Source organism: Ictidomys tridecemlineatus, chromosome 5, assembly GCF_052094955.1.
Source record: "Ictidomys tridecemlineatus isolate mIctTri1 chromosome 5, mIctTri1.hap1, whole genome shotgun sequence".
Classification (NCBI taxonomy): Eukaryota; Metazoa; Chordata; class Mammalia; order Rodentia; family Sciuridae; genus Ictidomys; species Ictidomys tridecemlineatus.
In genome coordinates, this window is record NC_135481.1 from 27,287,485 (window position 1) to 27,311,939 (window position 24,455).

Here is a 24,455-nt window from a genome sequence, read left to right on the forward strand (position 1 = left end):
AAACCTGTCTATAGAGGGTCTTAAACTCCTATTGTATACAAAAGAAAGATTACAACCCCAAATCAAACGTTTTAAAATGCTCTCAACAAAGATTAATTCAAGACAATGTGTCAGGAGAAAGAGAGAGAAGCACAGATATAGGTACTCACAAAGAAACAATAGTAATAAACTAGTACTTATAAGCCAACCACCAAGCAAAATTATGAACAAGATGTTTTGCTTCAGCTATCTCCAAATGTATTTCATTCTTCTTCACCTTATTTATTTACTTACTTAGTTATAGGTGGACACAATATCTTTATTTTATATTTATGTGGTGCTGAGGATCAAACCCAGTGCCTCACGCATGCTATAGAAGTGCTCTACTTCTGAGCCACAACCCAGCTCATCTTTTTCACCTTTTGATATTGGTTTTCTCCCAGCCTATCCTGTTAATATCTAGTATGCCTTCATTTCTTAAAAGGAAAAATTCATAGGTAGGAACTTAACACAATACTACCCTGCAACACAACATGGTAAGGTCCTTACCCTTTACCCATACATTTAGAGGTCTCAACATATCACAAATTACGTGACTCATGGGCTCCTCAATCATGTGGGATCCCATTCTTGGTGCGGTAGAAAGCAAGCTGGAATGCTAAATATCTTCTCTCATGACTAGCAACACCTGAATTTATAATTAATACTCTCTAAACCCCAGAATAAAAGAATTCTGGACCATCTTTTGCCCTAAGTTCTAAAACATAAAAGTTGACTGTGTCCAAATGCTACAAACTGTGGCAAGCTGTTCCAGTACTGACCAATAGAAACACTGCTTTGGAGTGTGGGGAGAAACTTGCACTGTGAAAACACATAGGTGAGGTATATGGCAAACTAACATGCCAAGTTCTACCCTGGACAACTGAAATGTAATATATTGTTGCGTAATAAACTATGATTTTTAAGTTAATTAACATACATGTTTTACTTTTATTTAATTCCAACTAATGCTTGTGAAGGTATTCATGAATCAAAACGGATACACATGATAGATGGGGAATATTTTGAATAAAACATAATTCATATTACTTTTAGGTTTGTATATATGTAGTTTCAGATGTAATATACATGAAATCTGATATTGATTTTCTGCCAATTAAATTGACATTGAATGCTAGAAATGTAAATTGCTTTGTATTTTAAAATTAAGATGCATGAACTTCAATTAAATTTTAACTCTAAAATATATTTTAAAGTTTACTTTAAATTACATCTATTTATAAAATATTCAGATCATGTTTATTTTTAATAAATATTGGGAATGCATGTAAAATGAGATTGAGATTCTTTGGAAAAAAACAAACAGTGCAAATGGAGTTCGAAAAAAAGACAAAAAACAAAAGAAAAAGAAATGTCAAGGTGAAGGTATCTTTTATTTTTCAAAATTATGGATGGTGTGACAAGGCATAACGCAGGAAAGGCTGTGTTGTTTGGCATCACTGTTAATGTAATGCAAAATATTTGGAAAATTTTTATTATAACTGCATAGTGTTCTTTATGAAATAGAAATGAAAAGGTGTATTTTCTACAAGAAAAATATTATTTCTGATTTATGGATATCCTTATTGAATAACCAAATATTATCAGTCCAAGCAGAAGACTCAAATAAGCATATTGAAAAATAAATTTTAACTTCGACATTTTGCCAACTTTCAAAATATTAAAACATAAGTGGTGTTATATACATCTTTTATCATGTCAATAAGAAATTATACTCATTAATGTAGAAAGAACATTTTACTTAACAATTTGGGAGTGTGGTTTGTAAACTGTAAGTATTTAGGTATATTCTATGTGGGAGTCTATGTGTGCTCTTAGCTCTGCAAATGTTAGAAATGAGCCCGACTTAATATATTATTTCTCTAAGAATATTTGCATAGTATCAGAATTGTGAATGGAAAGGCAGCACAGTTTCATTTAATTCCAAAAATATTTATTGAGGACCGTCTTGTGCAAGGCCATGTATGAGGCATTGGATATCTAAAATGAGGCTGCACATCCTTGATCTGAGTTCCCTGAGAATAGGGAAGAAGGGTGACATACTATCAGTCCATTCAACACAATAGCAAGTGTCCCTGATTTGCAGGTTGTACAGAATGTTATTGTCTCCTGGAGAAGATGAATTTACCAAATTTTTGCTTTAAGTGAACAATTAAATAGAGAAATTATCTGCTAATAGTGATAGTGCATGAAGAGGAATTAGTGTCAAAAGAAACATTACATGCAGAAGGACCTCATCTTATTTGAAAGGGATAATACTTTAGACAGATGCATGCCTTCTGTGAAATTATATGCCTATTTTTCAAAATAAAATCTTTGGATGTCTTCTTTTCTTTACTCAGGTTTGTAAATGTTTCAATACTAAGTATGGCTGACCTTGAATGCATGTTGACCCCAAAAGGGACAGGTTTCACCAATCCCTTACATCACAGAATACCTTGGAAAAAGGTAAATGCCTGTTTTACAGGCAGGATTCTTAGTTTACTTGAATGGACCATGCATATTGCATTTTTCCAAAGCCATATATGTTGTTTATTTCTTTATTTGAGTACCCAAGATTACAAACTTTCCAAAATCCATCCTCCTGGACTCTGCAAACTCTCCTATGCTTCTACAGTTCTTTCATTCATCTATTCACAAAGTTCCAGGAAAAGTACACTTCTTTTAAATATATATATATTCTAATTAGGTCTATATGACACCAGAATGCATTTGATTCTTTGTATACAGCTGAAGCACAACTTTTCATTTCTCTGGTTGTACATGATGTAGATTTGCACCATATGTGCAGACATACACGTACCTAGGATAATGGTGTACATCTCATTCCATCATCTTTCCTACCCCAATGTCACCTCCCCTTCCCTCCCTACCTTTTGCCCAATTACAGTTCCTCTATTTTCCCCATCCCCCACCCCCTTTATGGATCAGCATCCACTTATCAGAGAGAACATTCAGCCTTTTGTTTTGGGGGATTGGCTTACTTCACGTAGCATGATATTCTCCAACTCCATTCATTTACCTGCAAATGCCATAAATTTATTTTCTTTTAATGCTGAGTAATATTCTATTGTGTATATATACCACAGATTTTAATCCATTCATCTATTGAAGGGCATCTAGATTGGTTCCACAGTTTAGCTATTGTGAATTGAACTGCTATAAACATTGATGTGGTTGAGTTACTATAGTAGGCTGATTTTAAATCCTTTGGGTATAGACTAAAGAGTGGGATAGCTGGGTCAAATAGTTGTTCCATTCCAAGTTTTCTAAGGAATCTCCATACTGCTTTCCAGATTGGTTGCAACAATTTGCAGTCCCACTAGCAATGTATGAGTGTGCCTTTCCCCCCACATCATTGCCAACACTTATGTTGTTTGTATTCTTTTCCTTTATAATTTTATTTTTTAATTCTAATTTGTTATTTGTGACAGCAGAATGCATTACAATTCATATTACACATATAGAGCACATTTTTTCATGTATCTGGTTGTATACAAAGTATATTCACACCATTTTTTCCTCATACATGTGCTTAGGGAGATGATATCCATCTCATTCCAACATCTTTTTTACATCCCTTGCCCCCTCCTTTCCCCTCCCTACCCTTTACCTTGTCTGGAGTTCATCTAATCTTCACATTCTTCCCCTCCCAACCTCACTATGAATCAGCCTCCTAATATCAGAGAAAACATTCGGCATTTGTTTTTTGGGGATTGGCTAATTCACTTAGCATTATATTCTCCAATTTCATCCATTTACCTGCAAGTGCCATGATTTTATTCACTTTTAATGCTGAGTAATGTTCCATTGCGTGTATATATACCAAAGTTTCCTAATCCATTCATCTACTGATGGGCATCTAGGTTGGTTCCACAGTTTAGCTATTGTGAATTGTGCTGCAATAAACATTGATGTGGCTGTGTCCCTGTAGTATGCTGTTTTTAAGTCCTTTGGGTATAGACCAAGGAGTGGGATAGTTGGGTCAAATGGTGGTTACATTCCAATTTTTCCAAGGAATCTCCTTACTGCTTTCCAAACTGGCGGCACCATTTTGCAGTACCACGAGCAATGTATGAGTGTGCCTTTTCCCCCACATACTTGCCATCATTATTGATGTTTATATTCTTAATAGCTGCCATTCTGACTAGAGTGAGATGAAATATTAGAATAGTTTTGATTTGCATTTCTCTAATTGCTAGAAATGTTGAACATTTTTTCATATATTTGTTGATTGATTTTATATCACCTTCTGAGATGTGTCTGTTTAGTTCCTTGGCCAATTTATTGATTGGATTATTTGTTATTTTGGTGTTTTGCTTGTTGAGTTCTTTATACACTCTAGAGATTAGTCGTCTCTCTGATGTGCAAGTGGAAAAATTTGCTCCCAAGCTGTAGGCTCTCTATTCACCTCACTGATTGCTTCTTTTGCTGAGAAGAAGCTTTTTAGGTTGAGTCCATCCAATTTATTGATTCTTGATTTTAATTCTTGCACTATAGGAGTCTTATTAAGGAAGTAGGAGCCTAATACAATATGATGTAAATTTGGGCCTACTTTTTCTTCTATTAGAAGCAGAGTCTCTGGTTTAATTCCTAGGTCCTCGATCCATTTTGATTTGAGTTTTGTGCATGGTGAGAGATAGGGGTTTAATTTCATTTTGTTGTGTATGGATTTCCAGTTCACAGCACCATTTGTTAAAGAGGCTATCATTTCTCCAATGTATATTTTTGGTGCCTTTGTCTAATATAAGATAACTGTAATTTTGTGGGTTAGTCTCTATGTCCTCTATTCTGTACCATTGGTCTACCAGTCTATTTTGGTGCCAATATCATGCTATTTTTGTTACTAAAGCTCTGTAGTATAGCTTAAGATCTGGTATTGTGATGCCACTTGCTTCACTCTTCCTGCTAAGGATTGCTTTGGCTATTTTGGGTCTCTTATTTTTCCAGATGAATTTCATGACTTCTTTTTCTATTTCTATGAGGAATGTCATTGGAATTTTTATTGGAATTGTATTAAATTGTATAGTGCTCCTGGTAATATCGTCATTTTGACAATATTAATGGTCATTTTGACAATATTAATTCTGCCAATCCAAGAAAAAGGGAGATCTTTCCATCTTCTAAGGTCTTAATTTCTTTCTTTAGTGTTCTGTAGTTTTTGTCTTTCACCTCTTTTGTTAGGTTGATTCCCAAATATTTTTTTTGAGGCTATTATAAATGGGGTAGTTTTCCTTGTTTCTCTTTTAGAGGATTTGTCACTGATATACAGAAATGCCTTTGATTTATGGGTGTTGATTTTGTATTCTACTACTTTGCTGCATTCATTTACTACTTCTAGAAGTTTTCGGGTAGAATATTTTAAGTCTTCTAGGTATAAAATCATATCATTGGCAAATAGTGCTAATTTGAGTTCTTCTTTACCTATCTATACCCCTTTAATTTATTCCTTCTGTCTAATTACTCTGGCTAGTATTTCAAGAACTATTTTGTTAACTAGAAGTGGTGAAAGAAGGAATTCCTGTCTTGTTCCAGTATTTAGAGGGAATGCCTTCAATTTTTCTCCATTTAGAATAATGTTGGCTTGGGGCTTAGCATAAATAGCTTTTACAATGTTAAGAAATGTTCCTGTTATCCCTAGTTTTTGGACATGAGGGGATGCTATATTTTGTCCAATGCTCTTTCTTCATCTATTGAGATGATCATATGGTTCTTATGTTTAAGTCTATTGATGTGATGAATTACATTTATTGATTTCCATATGTTGAACCAACCTTGAATCTATGGAATGAATCCCACTTGATCATGGTGCACTACTTTTGATATGTTTTCGTGTTTGATTTGCCAGAATTTTATTGAGAATTTTTGCATCCATATTCATTAGAGATATTCACCTGAAGTTTTCTTTCTTTGATGTGTCTTTGCTTGGTTTTGGAATCAGGGTGACATTGGCCTCATAGAATGAGTTTGGAAGTGCTCTATCGTTTTCTATTTCCTGAAATAAATTGAGGAGTATTGGTATTAATTCCTCTTTAAAGATCTTATAGAACTCAGCTGTGTATCCATCTAGTCCTGGGCTTTTCTTGGTTGGAAGACTTCTGATGGCATTTTCTATTTTGTCACTTGAAATTGATCTGTTTAAATTGTGTATATCATCCTTATTCAATTTGGGCAAATCATATAACTCTAGAAATTTTTTGATGCCTTTGATATTTTCTATTTTATTGTAGTACAAGTTTTCAAAATAATTTCTAATTATCTCTGTATTTCTGTAATGTCTGTCATGATATTTTCTTTTTTATCACATTAGTAATTTGAGTTTTTTCTCTCCTTCTCTCTATTAGCATGGCTAAGAGTCTGTCAATTTTATTTATTTTTTCAAAGAATCAACATTTTGTTTTGTCAATTTTTTCAATTATTTCTTTTGTTTCAATTTCATTGATTTCATCTATAATTCTAATTATTTAATGTCTTATGCTTTTGGTGTTGATTTGTTCTTCTTTTTCTAAGGTTCTGAGATGTAATGTTAAGTCATTTATTTGTTGACTTTTTCTTTTTTTAAGGAATAAACTCCATGCAATGAACTTTTCTCCTAGTACTGCCTTCATAGTGTCCCAGAGATTTAGATACATTGTATCTGTGTTCTCATTCACCTTTAAGAATCTTTTTATGTCCTCCTTGATGTCTTTTGCAACCCATTATTCATTCAGTAGCATATTATTTAATCTCTAGGCATTGGAGTAGCTTTTATTTTCTTATTTTATCATTGATTTCTAATTTCATTCCATTATGATCCGATAGAATGCAGGGTAATATCTTTACTTTTTTGTATTTGGTAAGAGTTGCTTTGAGGCATAGTATATGGTCTATTTTAGAGAAGGATCCACGTACTGCTGAGAAGAAAGTGTATTCTCTCATTGAAGGAAGAAATAGTCTATATATGTCAGTTAAGTCTAAGTTATTGATTGTATTACTGAGATCCACAGTTTCTTTTGTTTGGAAGATCTATCCAGTGGTGAAAGATGTGTGTTAACATCACCCAGAATTATTGTGTTGTGGTCTATTTAAGAAATGTGAACCTGAGAAGATTATGTTTGATGAATGTAGATGCTCCATTGTTTGGGGCATATAAATTTTGTTATTGTTATATCTTGTTGTTGAATTGTTTCCTTCTTTATCCCTTTTGATTAACTTTGGCTTGAAGTCTACTTTATTTGATATGAGGACAGAAACCTGTGCTTGCTTCCACAGTCCATGTGAGTGGTATGATTTTTCCCAACCTTTAACCTTCAGTCTGTGGATGTCTTTTCCTATGAGATGAATCTCTCGGAGGTAGCATATTGTTGAGTCTTTTTTTTTTCTTTAAAAATCCAATCTGCCAGTCTAAGTCTTTTGATTGGTGAGTTTAGGTTATTAACAGTCAGGGTTATTATTGAGACATGATTTGTATTTCCAGTCATTTTATTTATTTTTGGTATTTAACTTGACTTGGTTTGTCTTTTGACTCATTTTTCCTTTAGATTAAACCTCCCTTTGCTGATTTTCATTGTTGTTTTTCAATTCCTCTTCATGGAACATTTTGCCAATGATGTTATATAGTGAAGGCCTTTGAGTTGTAACATCTTTTAACTTCTGTTTATCATAGAAGGCTTTAATTTTATCATCAAATCTAAAGCTTAATTTTTCTGGATATAAGATTCTTGGTTGTCATCCATTTTCTTTCAGAGCTTGATATATGTTGTTCCAGGACCTTCTAGCTTTCAGGGTCTGGGTTGAAAAATCTGCACATAGTCTAATTGTTTTCCCCCTATATGTAATCTGATTCTTTTCTTTCATGACTTTAATATTCTCTCCTTATTCTGTATGTTAGGCATTTTCATTATAATGTGCCTTGGTGTGGTTCTGTTATGATATTGTACATTTGGTGTCCTGTAAACCTGTTGAATTTGGTTTTCCAATTCATTCTTTATGTTTAAAAAATTTTCTGATATTATTTCATTGAATAGATTGTTCATTACTTTGGTTTGGAAATCTATTCCTTCCTCTATCCCAATAACTATTAAATTTGTTCTTTTTATGCTTTCCCATATTTCTCGTTTGTTCTGCTCATGGATTCTTAACATTTTCATTATGTGGTCTACACTCTTTTCAGGATTATATTTTTGTCTTCATTGTCTCAGGTCCTGTCTTCCAAGTGCTCTTATCTCTTGGTGATGCTTTCCATTGAACTTTTAATTTGGTTTATTGTTTCTTTCATTTCTGTTTTTTTTTAAAAAAAACTCTATATCCCCCATTGAAGTAATATTTTGCTTCTTGTATTTGTTTATGTAGTTCTTTGCAAAATTATCTTTTGCTGCCTGTATATGCTCTCTTATATCATCTTTTAATTCACAGAACATTTTAATCATGTACATCCTGAACTTCTTCTCTGTCAAATCTTCTGCTGTGCTGGCCATGGATTCTAATAGTGCAGTATCTTGATTTGTTTAGGGCACTTTCTTCCCTTGTCTTTTCATATTGCTTGTGTGTCTTCCCTTCTAGCATTGTGCATCCTAGGCACTACCAATTTTACCCTATAGGTTTATTGTGCCCCTGTAGGAATCCAATACCTCTCTTTTGAGGTGAAGGACAATGCTATCAGATTCCAATATAAACAATATACACCCTAAAAAACAAAGATTTACTAATAAGACATTTACAATTTGGTCACAATGTCCAGATATGGTAAATTCAATTATTATCTACAAGATATTCAGTAGGGTTATAAAAGGATTTACAGTTTCTGATGGTAGACAAAGAACCAGGGGTGAGGAGTAGGAGGTGAGGATATAGAGTTGCTATACCTTAGGAAGTGTGAAAGAGAAATCTAAAGAGGAAAAAGGAGAGGAAGTATCTTTGGGTAGACAAGTAAGTGGGAAGACAGTAGAGTACATAAAACAAACACACATATACAAGAAAAATTTAAAATGTTAAACTAGCAGAAATTGGTAGAAAAAAAGAAAAAAAAATTAAAAAATAAAAAAGAATGCACAACACAATGTAATATACTATTCAGTTATCCCAGACCTCAAAATCCTAAATCATGCAAAGTACTTGGTTTCATTTATGTTAGGGATGTGAGGGCCAGAGACAGGAGAGGGAGAGGAAAAAGGGGGTGGGGGGAATCTTGAAGGAAGATACAGGGCTTGTTTTGGCTGATTATCAGTAACTTTCCTGTTTCCCTTCTCATTCCTCAATAGGTGAGATCCTCTGTTGTTAGCTGGTTTCTCTACCCTCAGGATGGTGAAGGTAACCAGGATGACACTGTTCTGGGTTAGTGGCTGCTGGGGAGAGTGGGGAGTTAGAAACTGGATAAACTGGATACCTGGAAGATGGTGATGAAGGTGGCCCAAGATGGAGACTCCTGCTTTCAACGGTGGGGTGTCTGGTCAGGGGGGGCGAGCCTGGCGATGGTGTTGGATGAGGAGTTCAGCAATGAGCTCTGTGGCTTGCAGTATCAGCTGACTTTAGAGCCTGTGTGAAGTTCCTGGGTGCAGACAGGTTCTACATGTAGGGGATTCTGTAGGCTTCTGCAGAGTCCCAAGATGGCAGCAACCAGGGGATTCCACACGTTGGTAGATGGGCATCCACACATGGGTAATGGCTGGAGTTCTTACTCCCTGGAAGCTGCTGGGTGTTCTCCATGGGAGCAGCATCTCTAATTTCGGCTCAAGTGGGTGGCCAAAAGTCCTTCTTGGGTGCTGCTGCCACCGCTGCTAGTCCTACTCAGATGCTGAGGCCTGGAGCCCTGGATGAGCAGGGTGCTTCCTGCACAGGGGGCAGGAATATTGCCGCAGAGAAGCCATATTCTTACAACTTGAACCCCAGGTCACAGAGCGACTCAGATGCTGCTTCCCTCTGGCCCGCCATTGTGGACTATCTCCTATTGTTTGTATTCTTGATAACTGCCATTCTGACTGCATGAGATGACATCTTAGAGTAGTTTGATTTGCATTTCTCTAATTACTAGAGATGTTGAACATTTTTTTTATATATTTGTTGATTGATTGTATATCTTCTGAGAAGTGTCTGTTCAGCTTCTTAGCCCATTTATTGATTGGTTATTTGTTTTTTTGGTGTTAAGTTTTTTGAGTTCTTTATATATCCGGTATTGGCACCAAAATAGACATGTAGACCAATGGTACAGAATAGAGGATGCAGAGACAAATCCAAATAAATACAGTTGTCTCATACTAGACAAAGGTGCCAAAAACATACATTGGAGAAAAGACAGCCTCTTCAACAAATGGTGCTGGGAAAACTGGAAATCCATATGTAGCAAAATTAAACTAAACTCCTATCTCTCATGCACAAAACTCAACTCAAAAAGTGGATCAAAAAATTAAACCAGAGACTCTGTGCCTAAGAGAGAAAAAAGTAGGCCCATCATGTCAAATTAGGCCCCCGACTTTAAAAAACCCTTAAAAAAACTCCTAAAAAGACTCCTTAAAAAGACTCCTAAAGTGCAAGAAATAAAATCAAGAATCAATAAATGGAATGGATTCAACCTAAAAAGCTTCTTCTCAGCAAAAGAAACAATCAATGAGGTGAAGAGAGAGCCTACATTTTAAGAGCAAATTTTTGCCACATGAACGTCAGATACAGCACTGATCTCCAGGAAAGGAACACTTTCTATGTGTCTAATGTACTGTAGCTGCACCTTGACCAGGTCACTTCCTCAGATTTGCATCTCCCAAATTTCCCCAGTGAGGATGGACATGGGACAGTAGGCAAAAAGAATGCCAGTGATCTCTCTAGATGACTGGATCTGGTTTTGTTTTTGTCTGGGGAGTATGCATTTTATTTATTTATTTAGGTATTGAGGATTGAACCCAGGGTGCTTTACCGCTAAGCTAGACCCCTACTGCACTTTGGTTTCTAAGAAGTTATCTGATATAATGACTCAAACTCTCAGGTTTTGACCAGTCCCTTTGCTAAACAAACAAACAAACAAACTTTTCTGACTACAAGTTTACTCCTTCTCATGGAATTGCTTGCAAAATAATAAGAATTAGTTTATTATAGTCCTTTAAGTTTCATTTCTGTCATGCACTATGAACTGATATTTACTGTTGTTATTAGACAGAAATAGGAGACCTGTACCCACTTTTCATGTTCTACTAATTCAACAAATGAGTAATCAAGATCTCTACAAGCCTTATGTTCTTCAGGAGTCTAATAAGAGATCTGTAGTATATTGTGTTAGTTGGTGATGATGTTCTGTCTTGAAGAAAGTGCAAAAAAAAAAAAAGTGGGAAGAAAGTTGTCTACTCCCGTATTATGGTTTGGATCTGGAATATTCCCCCAAAGATTCATGTGTGAAAGGTTTGGTTCCCAGTGTAGAGGTGGTACCTTAGGGAGATGATTGGATCATGAGAGTTCTAATATTGATGACTATATCTGAATTGACTACTGGGAGGTGGTGGAAACCCTAAAATAGAACCTAGTTGAAGGAAGTGGGTCCATAGGGGATATGCCCTTGGGGACTATATCTTGTCCCTAACTTCTTCTTCTTTCTCACTCTGCTTCCCAGTCACACTGAGGTGGCCAGCTATGCTCTACCTTTGACCATGTGCTCTGCCTCACCACAGGCCCAGAAACAATGAAGCCAGCTGATCATGGACTCAAACTCCTGAAACCAAAAGTCAAAATAAATCTTTTCTCCTTTAATTTGTTGTACTTAATTATTTTGTCACATCAACGAAAAGCTGACCAACATATCTAGATAATGAGGTACACCTCTGAAATTTGTGCTGAAGTAGCAAATGACAAATTCAAGCTTTTGTTTGTTTGTTTGTTTATTAAGCAGTGTTTGTGGCAGGTTTCACTGATTTGCTACCAAACCATATGCTTTTCATCCCAGGTACACAGATCAGGCTACATGTTCCAATCAACCTTGAGTTTGGGATTAGAATGTATGCCAATTCTAGTCTTGTCCTAAACTCCTCTTGAGAAGTCCCTTGTACTCTCTTTCCTCTCAACTATTGGACAGAGGCAGAAGGTGCAGATGAAGATTCCAAGGCCCTAGGGGGTTAACAAAGTCTGGAATGGTGGAAGGCTGAGCCCTTAAGCCACCTGTCACAGGAGAACTGCCCAAAGTCAGACCTAGACAAATAGAGTGTACTGTGAAAAACTGTTTGTTGTGAAGTAAGTCCACATGGTATTTTCTGTTGTATCACAACAGAGGTTTCCAAAAGTTAAGACTCACACACTAATTATCCTCTGCAGGACCTTGCTTTCTAATTTCCTGGGTTTTTTTTCTTTTTAAAGGTAGATTCATACTGCTATGGTTTCAATGTAATTTGAGTGACCCCTGAGACTTCATGTGTTGATATTTAGTCCCAATTTTTTTTAGTCCCAATTTTTGAGGTATTAAGAATATAGAAACATAATTAAACTATGGTATTTAGAGGTGGGGACTTTGGGAAAAGATTGGATAAGGTCAATTATTCTATAATTCAAGCCTGGTGGCTTTATAAGGAGAGGGAGAAAGACCTCAGAGACACACAGACACACAGAACTGCCATGATGTGATACAACTGAGAGTACTCTCACGAGCACCTGAACCATGGTGTTTTAGACTTTTAGCCTCTAAAATTATGAGTTAAATAAACTTCTTTCCTTTGTCATATTTGCCTATGTCAGGTATTTTTTATAATAATGAGAAACTGACTAATACACATAATATGCATGTATTTAGGCTGTCCCCTTATTTTATGGAACTCAATCAGTCTAAGTATCTCTATCTGATCATACTGTGCAATGATTCGCCATCATGTAAGAAAACAGCTAAGCAAACTTGTGAAGATGAAAACGTATAGGCTCTGAGTGAGAAATAATCATAGCAATAAAATATACAGGCTTTTTGGATGGATTGATATCACTTTTTATATCCTGAGAAACTTATTTCTTACTGTATGCTCTCAGTTATATTCTGAGCAGTTATTATTGCTTAAATGATTCTATGAAAAGTTAGCTCTTATTGTTCCAAAATCTGTGTATCTATTTTTTCTCACGTGTTTCTTTATTTTTCTCATAATGTATAATCACATATCAGACATACAAAGATGTTTCAAACTACAATTATATCCTATGAATTGCCTACCAAGTGTCAATGTAAGAGATTATAATATCAAATTCAAAAGTATACTTCAACTTAACTTAATATTTGCTGAAATTATTTCTGCTTAATGGTTTACATATATTAACAAATTTTTATCAAACTCATATGATAAGAATGACTCCTAGAATTTATTTACCCATCAATCCTCCTACATTTTAAATTTGGCAACAAAGATTCAAGTAGCTCATTTTATTTATAATAAAAGATTTAATTAGTTTTCCAAACTGAAGCATCATAATTTTGTACAAAATTTAATATCTGAAATTCAATGAGAAATATGAATATTTTACTACTAAAACAAAAATACTTCCTTAAAATTATACAAAGAAAATGCTTGACAATTTAGAAATATATGACTATTTCCTTTTAGATGGGGCTTATTAGCATTTACTTGGAGAGAGGGTTTTTTATTTCCCCCACAAAGTTAATGTTTACACATGGGTATCATGATTTGTATAAGAGGCGTCCCCTAAAAGCTCCTAACTAACACATATAGGGTTTTATGTATAGTGTAGAAATGTACAATGATGTATTTGTTTAAATGGTATAAATGGTATACATTCAACCCATTCTCATGCCCAAAGCAAATGTGTTGTCATTATCATAGTGTCACCTTTCATTCTTTAATTTGTGACATTATTTCATTTCATAAAAACTCTGCATTATCCTGTAGTCAAGAGCATACAATTTTGCAAGTACTATCTTAAATATTCCTCTTAGTGTTTGAGAGCACACTCTATTTCTTTTAGGTGGTAATATGGAATTTTTGGAAGAAAAATCAAATAAAAGCCAGTGCTCAGATTCAAGGTATGTGATGTTTTGTTATATAGTGCATGCTCACAAACACAAAAGCTTACCACCCAGAGACCTGAGTTCAAACATAAGAGTATATTGGTGTATCAGTTCATTATAAACACCCACACACCTCAACCCAAGGTACTATGCATTTGTATTAGTGTGTATAGATACATGATAGGTTCTCATTTATTCCTAGAATGCCAAGCCAAGTAAGTATAAGAAAAAAACAAGGTAGACAAAGAGTTTACCCTTTTCCATTTAGATAGGTTTTACCAAGGTTTTATAACAGCATATCTTTGAAGATGAAATATCATCTAAAATTCTGGCTGCCAAAAGTTAACTGTGATATTAACAAGATATAAAGTTTGAAGAAATAAAATTTAAATATTTACCAATGATGTATAGCATGTTAGGAAAAACCAATTTGGATTAACGTAAATCTTTAATAAATGAAAATGGGCAAAGAGGAAAAATTAATCATAATAGTAAATTACAGTATTCAAATTTCTTAAGATCACTGACTACTGAGGAAGAAATATTATTAATTTTTTGTAGGATAAGAAAGAACACAAAGAAGTTTCTTTCATGACACATTTCTAATAAGGAAGTCTTAGAAAAACACAAGGGAAAAAAAGCCAAGAAACAAAACCAAAGAAAACATTGCATTACTCCACGGCCACTGAAACTGATGCTATAAGAAGCCTTTTACTCAAGAGTAGTAGTTGACAGTCCTGCCCCTAGTTATAGTGAATCTCTTAGGAGAAATCCAGAATGAAACCAGATCTGGGTTAATTAAACTAAAAATGAAGGGGCTATATATACCTCAGAGCTACGTGTTCTAATACACCTACTTAGAATTCTGGTCTAGATCTTCAAACACAAAGTTAGACTGGTGAGTAAGCAATCACTCCATGGAAAATACTTGATGACATCTCTGAGCCACAGACTTTGGAAATTAGGAAGCAGTCAGAAGCAGGGCCATGTACCTGGGTGTTAGGAAATAGAGGTGGATAATTTCAAGGAAATAAATGAGATGGGGAGGAAAACTCTGTTCAAAAACAGAGATGGCAAATAGGCTGGAACATAATGGTAAAATTTAGGCATCCAAAGAATCTAGAGCCATTAATTGACAATTCACAAAGCAAGGAGGGGTATCAAGAAAAAAAAATGTTTATTTTGCATTTTTACTCAAAAACTTTGGAATAAATGCACTATAGGTATTTTCATGAGAGTTAGAACTGGAGTTAGAATTGAAATGTGGATTTCATTCATTTATGCAACACATATTTATTGATTATCTACTATGAACCATCTACTATCCTATATATGGAAAATACAACAAAGAAGAAAACCGTGTTGCTGCTGTCAAGAGCTTTGGCATCTTCATTGTAGTCTCAGCTCTAAACCTGTTAAGCATCCATCATCAATCCTTTGGTTTGTGTTCCCACAGTCATCTTTTGGTTATATTAAGCTCATTCACTAACAGATTCATAGTGAACCCCTAAGGGCAGTAGTCCCTGAGTTCTTGAATTTCAAATACATTTTTGGTCCTATAGCTTTTGCTATAGGTTCACCACTTTTCATCTGAATGTTTTCAAAATACTGCTGTATTGATTATTGCCTTCTTTGCATGTTTTCCTTAAAATCTGATGGAAATCTAATTTTTATTTTATTTTTTATTGATTTTATTTTTAAATACATGACAGTGGAATGCATTATAATTCTTATTACACATATAGAGCACAATTTTTCATATCTCTATTTGTATATAAAGTATGTTCACACCAGTTCATATCTTCACACATGTTTTTTGGATAATGATGTCTATCACATCTCATCATCATTGCTAACCCCCTGCCCTCTACCTTTCCCTTCCACCCCTATGCCCTATTTAGAGTTCATCTATTCCTTCCATGTTCCCTCTCCCTACCCCATCATGGGTCAGTCACCTCATATCAGAGAAAATATTCGGCATTTATTTTTGGGGGGATTGGCTAACTTAGCATTATTTTCTCCAACACCATCCGTTTACCTGCAAATGCTATGATTTTATTCTCTTTTATTGCTGAGTAATATTTCACTGTGTATGTATGCCACATTTTTTTAATCCATTTATCTACCGAGGAGTATCTAGGTTGGTTCCACAGTTTAGCTACTGTGAATTGTGCTGATGTAAACATTGATGTGGCTGTGTCCCTGTAAAGTGCTGTTTTTAAGTCCTTTGGGTATAGACTGAGGAAAGAGATAGCTGGATCAAATGGTGATTCCATTTCCAGTTTTCCAAGGAATCTCCATACTGCTTTCCAAACTGGCTGCACCAATTTGCAGTCTCACCAGCAATGTATGAATGTGCTGTTTCCCTCACATCCTTGCCAACATTTATTGTTGTTTGTCTTCATAATAGTTGCCATTCTGACTGAAGTGAAATGATATCTTAGAGTAGTTTTGATTTGCATTGCTCTGATAGCTACAGATGATGAGTATTTTTTTTATATATTTGTTAATTGGTTGTCCTCTTCTGAGAAGTGTCTGTTCAATTTTTTGTTTTTAGATCTTATAAATTATTATTCAGTTGTGCCTAATAATCCCAAGGATATCTGTAATAATTTTCTAGGATCATTTTCAGAGTTGCTCATTCCAGCTTGATTTTTCATTACTCAGCGGGCTCTGACAGTATGTTGCCTTGAGATTTCTTTTTGTTTGACTGCTTTCACAGAGTTTTGTTTTAGTTTAGAATGAAGATTTATTCCTTTGTTTTGTTTCTTCAGAAATTCCACTTTTACATATTAGATACTCCTTAACTTTCTTCCCTTTCAACAATTGAAAATATTGTTTTGTTCTGTTTATAAATTTTATTTTCATTCTTGTGGTTATTTTCCCATCTTTCTGCAAGGTACCATATTACATTTTTATTTGATCCTTTTTTGTTCTTTTTAATTTTTTTTAGTTGTAGATGGACACAATAACTTTATTTTATTTATTTATCTTTATGTGGTATTGAGGATTGAACCCAGGGCCTCACACATGCTAAGCAAGTGCTCTACCGCTGAGCCACAACCCCAGCCCCCTTTGGGTTCTTGGCAATTTAAATTTTATTTGTGAGGGGATTTTTTAAATTCTTCCTTGAGTTCAATTTTCATTCCCCCACTCCCCTTTCATTTACCTCCCTTTTCCCCTTCCTTTCTTTCATCCTTCTTTTTTGGGGTGTACTTCCTTTTTAAAAAGAAAAACCTGAATTTCTGATTCAGGATTTTTCATATCCCCAAGCACTTCTGCTTGAAGATCATGTCATTCAGTTTGCAGTGCTATGTTTGTTCTGATTCATGGGTTTTACTAAGGGGGATTGAGGGTGGCCATTTTTGTCATTTGAGATTTTTTTGTTCTCATTTGCTATTTGTTATTTTCTTCTGAGAGTGGCTTGGAACAGAGGAAGACTTGTCTATTGCTTTTCTGTAAGAACTATACTTCATAACTTTATAAGCCTACTATTTACATGAGAATGAGTATAAAAAACTGTAGATTCTTTAATAGATGACATTTTTGATAGTGATAGGAGGGATTATATGTCTTCTTATATTTTGGTTCTTTCTAATCTTTCAGGATCCCACTCTCTCTACTCCTTTTACCTCTTACCCACCCAGAAAGGAGACTATTTCTTTTGAACTCTTCCAAGGAGTGATAGTTATAGACAACTTTACACCTCCAGTTCTGCCTCCTTTATGTGCTTATGATGGTCCTTACCCATCCTTTTCATATGTAGGTAGTCTTTCTCTTTAGGAAACTAAGCTCATCTTTTGGCCTTCCATTCCCTTCTTCCCCCTCTTATGTAGGTTTTATCCAAACTCCTTTGCTGTCCCTTCATATAGGGAAAAGCTGTGGTGGAATATTTTGAGTTATTTAATTTGTAGATGCTAATATCAGCACGATGGTAGAATGGAGGTTCCTGAGTCTCCCTCTAACCATGAATGCACAAATACACACCTACTAATGGATCATTTCCCTGTGAAAGTCAGAAACTTTTTTAGAGACTCCTATCCACTTGACAACTCCTATCCACTTGACAAATTAAAAACATTCACAGTGAATCAGTAAGAAAAGCTGAGACACACTGCAGCACAGATGTTTCCCCAGGTATTTGACATGCAATGGAGAAATTAATCCCTGACACCTGCTTCTCCTCATGGAGAGTAGGGAGGGTTTGAGCCTCACATATAGCACCCCAACTTTAAGGTTTGGCTTTTAATTCACTAATTATAGAAGTAGAGGGTTCTAGACACATACAAATCTCTCTGACTATAAGAGAAAAATCAGTGGTTTAATATGTGTGCAACCATTTCCAGGTGCTTCATACCCTGAATGCAGTTCAGAGAAGGGGCTAACAAAAACAGCTCATGGTTCTCGTTGGAAGGAGTTACTGATGCACTCTTTCAGTGGCTTCTTGGTGGCCTCACTTCTAAATAATTTGCATCATAGACTTAAAGGAGCATATTTATACTAATCCATTGGCAGCCTGAGAAGTACACCCAAAGTACCTCCAAAGACTTCTCTCCTGGCTTGCCCAGTAATAATTTCAAGGCTATTGTCTCCTGGAAGGACTGACACTATTCTCATATTGGAGTGACCCAACTTTTGCAGCTTCCGCCTGATACACTCTTAAAAAACTCCTAGCTCTGAGAGTGGAAGGTACTAGGTTCAAATCTCCCTAGATTACAGAACAAAGTGATTTTACATGGTCTATACCCCTTAGGAGCACTGGAGAAGAGACTGGAACATGTAGCTCACATTTTTTTTTTTTTAAATCTGGAAAGGGTTTCCTGCATATTCTTCCAGTGGCAACTTGATGGCCTGTCTTCTAATGAATTTGCAGTGGGTAGCTAGCAGGACAGAAAAACAGGAGGCCTATGCCAGCCTGAGCTGATGTTTGACTCACTCCAGTGATAAATTCAGGTCTACTAATTTTTTTTTTCCGATGGAGCCAGTCCATAACCAGTGTCACAACTTCTGTAAATCCCACCAAAGGGACTGTTTCCTTAATGACCTAGCTTTGGGGGTCAATGGGCTTTGCATTCTTGATTGGGCCTAGATCAGAGAAAATGAAAAGATCTGAAATATATCCAATCTCCCAACCTTTCCAGATATGTCTGGAAGATCTGACATCTACCCTAATATCTTGAGGAATACTGAGATGTGGTACATCTTAATTTTCAGAATGCCACTAAAATCTGAGAGAGTAGTTTGGACAAAAAAAATTGATAGGTACCTTAAAAACATCCACATATATGAATTGGTGAGATATATTTCTTACATGAGACCTATTTAAAATTAGAATTATCTAATGTGCAGAATCTAACAGACAGTCCAGGAAAATGAAAAACAAGGAAATATATTCCAAATAAAAGAACAAGATAAATCTGCAGAAAACAATCCAAGTGAATTAGAGAAAGATATGATTTACCCAACAAGGAATTCAAAATAATGGCTACCAAGATGCTCACCTCAGTCAGGAGAGCAATGCAAGAACAAACTGATAATTTAAACAAAGAGATGTAAAGAATAAAAGAGTACCAAATGAATATTATAGAGCTGAAAAAATATTACAATTTAACAGAAAAAATTCAAAATCTAAGGTGAGTTCAACAGAAAACTCACTCAAGCAGAGAAAAGCTTCAGTGAACTTAAAGACAGATCACTGGAAATCATCAATCCGAGGAGCAAAAGAAAAAAGAACAAAAAAGTGAAGGTAGCCTAAGAAACTTATGGCATACCATTAAGTGGAATAAATTAAGCATCAATGGTGTGCCACAAGGAAAACGAGAGAGACAGGGAGAGAGAAAGAAAGGCATGCAAAACATATTCAAAGAAATAACAGCAGAAAACTTCTCAATCTTGGGGAAAGAAACAGAAAACCCAATTCAGGAAGAATGAAGAACACAAAACTAATTCAGAGACTCAACAGAAGACATGTCATAATCAAATTGTCAAAATTTAAAGGTAAAGAGAGAATCTTGAAGTGAACAAGGGGAAAGCAAATTTTTATGTACAATGAAAGTTCTATGACAGTATTGACATATTCTTCAGTGGAAACCTTGTAGGCCAGAAAGGAGTATGATAATAAGTACAAAACCCTGAGACAAACAAACTGTGCCAACCAAGAGCCCTGTACTCAGCAATCCTGTCTCTCAAAAATGAAATGATGTTGAAGACTTTCTCAGACAAACAAAAGCTGAGACTTTATTACTAATAGACCTGCCTTATAAGAAATTCTAAAAGAAGTTATTCAAGCTTAAAAAAGAGAATGACAGTAACATGAAAGTCTAGAATCTTACACTGGTAAAAGAAAGCCAAATCCAATTCTAATAGTATAATGGCAGGGGTAAGTCAATTATAGTTTCAATATAAAGGTTAAAAGGCAAAACTATTAAAAACAACTAATGCTGCAATGATTTTTAACAGATAGAAGCTGCAAAAAATAAGCCAGGAACACTCCTGAAATCCTAGCAACTCAGGGGGCAGGAGGATTGGAAGTTCGAGTCCAGTCTGGGCAACTTAGTGAGACCCCATTTCAAAATATAAAGGATTGGGGATGTAGCTTAGTGGCAGAGTTCCCTGGGTTCAATCCCCGGTGTGTGTGTGTGTGTGTGTGTGTGTGTGTGTGTGTGTGTGTGTGTGTGTGTGTTTAACATAAAAAAGGTAAAGCATGGTAAAATGATGATTAGATATACAGTTTGTGTATGCAATCAAAGTTAACTTGCTATCAGCTTAAAATAGCTTGTTACAAGTATAAGATGTTTTACATAAGCCTCAAAGTAACCACAAAGCAAAAGCCTATAATAGATACACAAACAATAAGAAGATTCATACCACTACAGAAAGCCATGAAACACAAAGAAAGCAAGATGTAGAAACAAAGGATGTATAAAAGAATAAAAAACAATAAAATGGCATTAGTAATTTGATTCTACCAATAATTATTTTAAATATAAATGAATAAAATTGTCTAACTAAAATGCTTAGAGTGGCTGACTGAAAAACAAGACCCAGACCCAGACGTATGTTGTATATGAGAGACATACTTTACCTGTAAGGACTCATCACAGGCTAAAAGTGAAGGGATGGAAAAAGGTATTCTATGCAAGTGGAGACAGAAAGAGAAATGAAATGTCTTTAGTTATCTTGAGACCAAAAACTGTAAAAAGAGTCAACTATCATCATAATATTGAAATGAAAGAGTCAATTTGGCAAAAGGATAGAATAATTACAAACATATACACCCAGTAGAAGAGCACCTAAATATGTAAAGAATATTAAAACATAGAAAGGGAGAGATAGACTATAACCCAATAGTAATAGGGGATTTTGATAATCTATTTTCAATAGTAAACAAATCATCCAAAGAGAAAAATCAATAAAGAAACATTGGATTATTTGCTTTTTTTGGTGTGAAGTTTCTTGAGTTCTTTGTATATCCTGGAAATTAATGCCCTATCTGAGGTGCAGGTGGCAAAGATTTTTTCTCATTGTGTAGGTTCTCTCTTCAAGCTCTTGATTGTTTTCTTTGCTGTGAAGAAACTTTCTAGTTTGATGCCATACCACTTATTGATTTTTAATTTTATTTCTTGTGCTTTAGGAGTCTTTTTAAGGAAATCAATTCCAGAACCAATATGTTGGAGTATTAGGCCTACATTTTCTTCTAGTATTTACAGGGTTTCTGGTCTAATTCCTAGGTCTTTGATCCACTTTGAGTTGATTTTTGTGCAGGGTGAGAGATAGGAGTTAACTTTCATTTTATTACAGATGGCTTTCCAGTTTCCCCAGTACCATTTGTTGAAGATGATATCTTTTATCCAAGACAGTAAAATTAATCTTATATAATTTTCCTATGTACATATATGAAAATACCTAAGTGAATACCATCATCATGTACATACACAAGAATGTGTTCCCTATTAGAATAAGATATAATCTATGCATGTATATAATTTTATCAAAATGTATTCTATGGTCATGTATAACAAAAAAGAACTAAAAACAATCTAAAAATGAAAAAAATACACAGAAAGAAACAATGGACTTGAAGTTTTTAGACCTTAGACCAAATGAACCTAATAGACATCCCACCTTGTATAGAACATCCCACCCAGCAACAAAGCACACATTCTTCTCAAAGGCATACAGAACATCCTCTAGAATGGATCATACATTAATACACACACACACACACACACACACACATGCACACACACATACACACACAAATGAACAAATTTAAGAAGTCTCAATCATATCAAGTGTATTTTCTTACAACAATGGTATAAAACTAGAAATCAGGGGCTGGGGGTATAGCTCAGTTGGTAGAGTGCTTGCCTCACATGCACAATCCCCAGAACCACAAAAGGAAAAAAAACACCTAGAAATCAATAATAGGAGGAATAGTGGAAAAGCAATAATTATGTAAACATTTTTAAAAATACTCTTGAATTACTATTGAGTCAAAGAAGAAAATTAAAAGAAAACTAAAACATATCTTGAAATAAGCAAAATGGAAACAGAATATACCAGAACTTACAGGATGCAGCAAAAGCACTACTAAGAGGAAGGTCTTTAGCAACAAATGTCTATATCAAAAAAGGGAAGAGATCATAAACAAACAACCTAATATTATACCTCAACAAACCAGAAAAAGAACCAGCTAAACCCAAAGTTAGCAGAAGAAGGAAATACCAAATATCAGGGAATGAAATATAGTGCAGATAATATATTAAAAGGTCAAAAAATTAAGTCTCATTTTTTGAAAGTCAAAAACAATTGGCAAACAAAGTAAGAAAGAAATCAGTAAACTCAAATAAGAAATGAAGTATAGGATATTAAAATTACTAGCACAGAAATACAAAACATCATAATATGCAACTGTGAAGAACCATATGCCAACAAATTGGACAACCTAGAGAAATAAATTATTAGAAACACATAATGTATCAAGACTAAATCAGGAAGAAATAGGAAATCTGAAGACAAGTAATGAGTAAGGAGATTAAATTAGTAATTATAAGTTTCCATCAAAGTGAAGTCCAGCACCAAAGGCTACACTGATGAATTCTATCAAGCATTTAAGGGAGAACTAATACTAACCATTTTCAAACTCTTCAGAAAAATTTAAGCAGAAAGAATCCTTCCAAACTCTTTATTAAGACAATATTACCTTCATACTAAAGATACTTAAAAAAATTATAAGCCAATATACCTGATGAACATTAATGCAAAAATCAACAACAAAGTATTAATAAGCCATATTCAACAGTGCACTAAAAGAATTATTCATCATGATCAAGTGGTATTCATCCTTGGAATGATGTTTCAACATATAGAAGTCAATACATATAACTCATGAATGAAGAACAAAAGCTGTCTCAATAGATTCAGAAAAGTATTTGACAAAATTCAACATCTTCTCCTGACAGTCAGCAAATTTGGTACAGAAGGAATATACCCAATACAATAAAGACATATACAAGAAGTCCATAACCAACATTACAATCAATGGTGAAAGGCTGGTGGCTTTTAAAATCTGAAACAAGACAAAGAAGCCCAACATAGTAATAGACATAGTACTACCCAAATAGAAAAGGAAGAAGATAAATTGTCTTTGTTTGCTGATAATATGATCTTCTACATAGAATACTCTATGACTCAACCCAAACACTTTCAGATCTTAGAAAGGATTTCAGTAAAGTTGTAGGATACAAAATTAACTTACAAAAATTAGTATCATTCCTATATACTAAGAACAAACTGAAAAAAAAGAAAAAAAATACTAATTGTGGTAGTGTAAAAAATATTGAGGGGTAAATCCAACCAAGCAGATAAAAAAATTAGATAAAATTGGAAATTTTTTCTATTAAGACCTCAAATTCAAAGTATATATTTTACACATCTGCTTCTATAATATGGTTTCTCCTTCTAAGAGAATATTTGTATAAAGAATAAGTAGGAAAACTTAAAATGAAACTCAGTTTATAATCTAAAAAAGAAATATGTGCACTGAAAATATAAAACATTGATAAAAGAAATTTAAAATGACACAAATAAATGAAAAGGTATTTTCTGTGCTTCCTGGATTGAAAGAATGGATATTGTAAAAATGTTTATGTTACTCAAAGTTATCAATAGATTTGATGTAACCACTACCAAATACCAGAATCATTTTTTATAGAAGAAATGATTTCAAATGTAAATGGCACCACAAAAAACATTAATATACAAAACCACTTGATCAAAAAAGAACAAAGTCCACTCCTCAGCATGTATCCTAAAGAATTAAAGTCATCATACTGTAGTGGTACATATATACCCATGTTTACATTAGTACCATTCATAATAGCCAAACTATGGAGCCAGTCTAGGTGTTCATCAACAGATGAATGGATAAAGAAAATGTGGTATATGCACACAATGAAGT

The 24,455-nt window shown here is 34.5% G+C and overlaps 1 protein-coding gene across 1 annotated transcript in view; it reads right to left on the minus strand.

Moving 5' to 3' along the window:
- Positions 1-24,455, minus strand: part of Unc13c (unc-13 homolog C) — a 576,758-nt gene that overhangs the window by 127,097 nt on the left and 425,206 nt on the right. The window lies entirely within an intron of this gene.